The following is a 6000-nucleotide window of genomic DNA, read 5'->3' as shown; positions in this document are numbered from 1 at the left end:
CTATGTTCATGTACAATGTTCAGTATTTTGTTTCATAGTAAGCTATTATGTTTAGAAAGCAGGGCTAATATTTGTGAGCAAAAAAGAACTAGTGACAGTCCCAGAATTACTCATGGAACGTGTTCATTTGTGCCTAAGAAACCTAGATAGTTTAGCAGTAGAAGGAAATTTTACATTACTGTAGTACCTAAAGGCTTCAATAGGGATTGGGGCCCCATGGTGGTAGGCACTATACAGAGAGATTCCCTCTCCAAAAGGGATTACAGTCTAAAGACACTGACAGACAAAGAGTAGAGGGTATACAGCAGCACACCCCCTAACCAATATGGTACAGAATTGAGACAGCTTTGTTAGTTACATAGATTGTAGCTTTAATTGATTAAAGTAACATTGCCCTGAAAATAGTATATTTGCTAGCTGCCTACTAATGCTATATGTGGTAAAGAGCATTGATCAGTTACATTATCTGAGCATTACAGTTGGGGTTAACCACTGAGTTAGATTTCCAAGTTTCAGAACTATGGTATGAAACAGTGGGAGATGCTAATGCCATTTGAGACATCAATCCACAGTATAAATCACACGCTGTGGAGAAAGACAATTTAACTCTGGTTCAGGAGGCTGCTGCTGTCCCCGTGACACACAGTTCTGTCCTTAACAAGAGCCTCCAGCAGCTGCTGCCACCATCCTTGCTTGAGTTGGATGGCTGAAAGCTTTCTCTAAAAAAGGAAAAGCTCTCAAGTGCAGTGATATTAGCTGAAATTCGATGCAAAGCGCTTGGGAGCCACACCTTTTTACCTTGCATTCATTGCTGGGGAAGATGGTCACATGTGTTCTGATGGGTGTCACACCTCTTATCTGGGATGTATGGAAGGGAGTGCAGGTGAATGGAGTGTAGAGGACCATAATTACACTCTATCTCCATGTGCCATGGGGGTCTCTGGGCATCTCCCTATGTCTGAGTAACTACCCCTTGTTAGGGGGCTTATTCCTTCACCTGCTTACTTCCCTGGTCCTTCTCGCATGAACAGAGAGCAACAATACCCGAAGTCCAAAGGTGCAAACAATTCAGTGTTTATTGGGGTGAACTTCCAGCAAGCATGATTCCAGTTTCCTTCCTTAGTGTCCCCCTTCCCAGCTCTGACACCACAGAGTCTTACCTGTGTCCCTGTTCCTCCCCCCGCCCACTTCCTGATTGACTGCAGACTATATAGTAAAACTTGAGTTCTGTTTAGCTATACCTTAACCAATCATTTTACTGAAATTTAACTAACCAGTCCTAATATATTGTAACATGATTATTTAACCAATTATATCCCACCACCTTAATTAGTTTACACCCAGCAAAATTAATTATATAGCAGACAGAAACAATCACAGAACCAGACAGTTTATACAGACAAACAATAGGGAAATGGGGACTACAATGACAGAACAACTCAGAAATGAGGATTTCACATCCTGGCTATTGATAAGTGAGTTCTTGCCAGACAGGATGCTATCAAACTAAGTTTCCTTTTACATTTTCTAGGCACTTCCCTTTCTCTGGAGGCGACAGGCATTATCAGGACAGGATTGTATTCCTAACAGCCCAATGGCACCTTATTTCAATGAGACTAGGGTGGGATGTGACCGGTCGCTTCCCAGCTTTTGGCTGCCTCTGCTGCTTAGCCAAAGGCCTTAGCCTAAGAACAGGGCTTCAGACTGTCAAGTGAGAAAAGGCCTTATACAGTCAGACAGTGATTTTGATTCTCTCTTTTATACCTGTAGAACTAGCTAACTGATAAGAATGCACCTAAATTCTTAGAGTATAGGCCTTTACAGACAGGCCTGAATATCTATATCTTAACTCCTATATCTATATCCCTTTGCTGGCCTGCGGAGGTTAGAACCCTCAGCAACAAGCTCTGCGTATGAGGGGTTGTTTTATATCATGATACTGTAGATTGCTCTTCACTGCATTGTTCTGAAATGCATGCTCTAGGAAGTTGGGTCATCCCAAATTCCTGAGTTTGTAGTCAGCTGGTTGGGAAAGAGGAGGCGGCCAGCTCACCCATAACTTTTTCTAAGCAATAGCAGTGTGGGCACTGTTAAAAAATGAAACATTTCACGCACATTCCCAGTTTAAAAAGATCCTGATCTTCATTAACTTGCCTCGCATAGTATGAATAATGGAAGAGAGCTTTCAGAGTTCGTTGCTGTGGCGTCAGCTAAAGCAGTTAATTATGTGTTGGGACAGTGGTAGGTGCTCTCACAATAATTGCTATGTTAACAGTGCTGGAGTTTTAATTTGAATCCAGATTCTCTTTTCATTGTATTAGCAAGCCTTCCTTTAATATAGTATTTCAGTCAGAGGCTCACAGATTGTTTTCATTGCTGTGAACAGCTGGTTGCTTCTTTTCCTAACCTGCACTTGTTGTATATTAGATGAAAAGTAGCAAGCTGGTAATGATACCGTCAGGTTAGTTCTGACTGGCCATGAGCAATCTTTTTACCTTTAATTCACTCATTGTCATACCTCACTACAGGTGGCAGGAGCCAGAGGCTCAAGTAATGGGATTTTGAGGGTGGGGGGTGAGTGTTTTATAGAACTTTTGGGGGTACAGATGAATTTCCCCTGCTCAATAGTTCTATTTGAACAGGCCTTAAATAGCTGACAGTGCTTTGATGTGACTTTCTCTAAACCCGATGACATCATGAGTTGGCTCCTCTCCAAAGGAAGAGACAATCACCCTCCCCCCCCCCCTTTTTTTTTTTTACACAGCTCTTGTAAGTAGAACCTGCCAAAGTGAATCCGTTTAAGGCTTCAGTCTGACAATTCAAGCTAATACAAGAGGAACATTGCTCCAAAAGCTGTTTTCAGGGACTAATTAAATGGAGCACAAGTGCTACCGCTTCATTCCCCCCCCCCCCCGTAGGGTTAATCTGCCTTTTGTCACAGAATTAAACTTTCACTAAAATTCTAACTTGGCTTCTATATTTTCACATCCATATTTCAACCCTACAGTGAAGAGAACAGACACCCGCAACGTATGGATATTGAGTTACAGTACATGCCCCCATAAGTCCTTGCTGATATTTTAACTCAGTTAAGAACAGGGGAAGAAACTAAAACATCATCCTCAGTACACCGTAATACCACCCCCCAGTTCCATACCTAGACTCCTAGAGGAACTGCCTTTATGTTGTGTGGTGAATCTGGTTGTGAAGACGTCACTTTTTTTTTTTTTTTGTTCCTGCCAAAATGAAAGTGAGCAGAATGTTAGGATACTGCAAAAATAGGTTCCCTTTATGAAGCAAGCCTTCAGAACATACAGTTCATTTGCACGGCTGTGTGAAAAAGCACTGAGCATATTCAGAGCATAAATAACGCATGTTCTAACCGCCAAAACGGAAGATTATTTTTAACCGTCTGGGATAAATTTGTTCTAGTAAGGTGCTTAATCAGGGTGATTACTGTTATCCCCTGGACCATTAATTGCACTAAAGACAAGCATACATGGCCTCATCTTTTAATTCCTCCCCTCTTTAAAAATCCCCAACCCTCATTCCTGCTGCTCCCTACTCCTTTCTCCACAGGAGATCGCTTGCTCTGACCTACACTGCCTCTCAGTTGTCACTCCCTGAGCTAATGGCAGGGTCAAGAGCTGGCGGAATGAGTCAGGAGAGTTCATACCTGACTGATCTCAGGCTTTCAGCGATTGCTCAGGGCTTCCAGCTGTGCTGCAGTGATCACGGTCATAGTTGACGCTGAGCAGGGCGAGAAATTTTGGCCTGGTGCACTGCCCAGATGACACTTGTTGAAGGCCATGCCTGTCTGGATTCACAGAAGACCTGAAGAAGAGCTTTGTGTAAGCTCAGCAGCTTGTCTCTCACCAATAGATGTTTGTCCACCTGGCCTCTGGATTCAGAGGGAGCAGCCAGGGTTTATGCCGTTTACCTGAATGAGGAAAATAAAGGTGGTGTACAATTTTTTCAAATGTCAATGAACAGCAGGGGAAGGGGCCAGGACATTCACAGGCTGTGCACTTCCCATTGTATTTACGTTTGTGTCCTAGGCATGATCACAGGGAGGGGTTCTGGGATGCTCTAGCTCATGTCAGTGTGTGGTACAAATCTAAAAGTAGGCCTTCCTGCAAAGATGAAGTCCAAAGATTGCAAGAATCCCACCCCAGTCATTCCCCAAATTCTAGTATATCTGGTGCTGTAGAAACTCTTCAGTGGTCAAGGAGTTAACAATACAAAAAAGACCTTGTAGAGTCTGTCTGCTCTGTGCTTAGATCCCCGTGGCTGGCCAGTGTCAGCTGACGTGGGCTCACAGGGCTTTTTTAATGGCAGTGAAGATGTTCAGGCTTGGGCTGAGGACCAGGCTCTGGGACCTCTCAAAGCCTGGGCTACAACCCAAACCCAGCTGTCTATACTGCCATTAAACAGCCCGAGTCAGCGGGCACGGGCCAGCCACAGGTGGTTAACCTGGAGCTAACTTGCATTGCCCCAGAGGTTGGGGTAAGTATTCTTTTGCTTCATGCCTATGACTTCTAGTTCTGTCCTGGTTGCATGGGTAGCACCTTACACACTTTCTCTCATGCTTTGGTTTTAGCAACCTTCCAAAGCCTTGTAATCTGCAGGCCCAATGGCACATATTTTTCCATAACTCAATCCCACCACAACCAGCGTTGCTTTTTGAATTCTCTGCAATGCACTGACGTCATGCATGTAGCCAGAACCAGAGTATTCAGGGTGCAGGCTCACCAAAGGACACAAAGCTTCCTGATCTTCCTCTGGCTGTGCAACCCCTCGAAACCAAACCCAGAAACACTTACTTGGTAGAAAACTGCATGTTTGTCTCAAACACATTTTCAGTAGCCCCCGGAGGCTCTTGGTAGTTCTGCTTTCCAAACGCGTGGCTTGGATGTTCACTCCTCCCCTCGTTCAGTTGTATTTTCCCACGTGGAATCCCCATTTCTTCCAATCCCCAAATGCCTGTTGGTACCTTGCTTTTCCCTGTGGGCCGTGGCTGAGGAAATCCCTGTTTACCTGCTGCTCTGCTGTTCACAGATGGTCCAGCATTGTGGCTTGCAGCCACTTTTCCACTCGCTCCCCGAGCTGTGCTATGCGCTCTCCAGCTGCAGGCCAGGAGCTCGGGCTGCCTTTTTTTCTATACTGCAGAATCTGAATCCATCCTGGAAGCAGCAGAAATACACTGAGCAGGGAGGAGATAGACATCTTAGGGTTATACCAACACTCCACCAGCCTTGGTTCTCATTTAAAGGGATTCTGTATGGGAAGTTTCAGAGTAACTGCCGTGTTAGTCTGTATTCGCAAATACTTTTCTTTGTATGGGAAGTGTTATTTACCCCTTATTCTTCACACAATGCAAAGTCAACCAGTGGAACTCATTGCCAGGGGATGTTGCGAAGACCAAAAGTATAACTGGGTTCAAAAAAATCAGTGAAGTTCACAGAGGACAGGTCCATCAATGGCTATTAGCCAAGATGATCAGGGACGCAACCCCACGCTGTGGGTGTCCCTTAGCTTCTAACTGCCAGAAGCTGGGACTGGATAGTGGGAGGGATCACTCGATAATTCTGTTCACTCTTTCTGAGGCATCTGGCATTTGTCACTGTCAGAAGACAGGATACTGGGCTAGATGGACCATTGGTCTGATCCAGCCTGGCCGTTTTCAGCAGGGTAGACATTGCGAACGTTATCTGTTGGGTCCAAACTTCTCTACTTTACAGGCTTTTCTGCTGCGGAAAACTTGCTCAGGCGCTGAGCAGGGGCAGAAGAGAAACTGCTCTTTATGGGCTTTAGGAATTCAGGTGGTGTGACTGGGCTGGGCTTACCTGTGGTGCTGCCTAGTGGTTAGGTCACTGAGTCTCAGCTCTCCCGTCTCCAGCGTCCCTGGCGAGCAGTGACTCCAATGCTGTGGCGGTCCCTCTTATGGTAGTTAGTGACTCAGTCCTTTGGCCAGGCGACCAGTGGAGTCACCCCCTTCCA

This window comes from Caretta caretta, chromosome 7 (genome assembly GCF_965140235.1).
Source record: "Caretta caretta isolate rCarCar2 chromosome 7, rCarCar1.hap1, whole genome shotgun sequence".
Lineage (NCBI taxonomy): Eukaryota > Metazoa > Chordata > Testudines > Cheloniidae > Caretta > Caretta caretta.
This window is presented reverse-complemented; position numbering follows the sequence as displayed.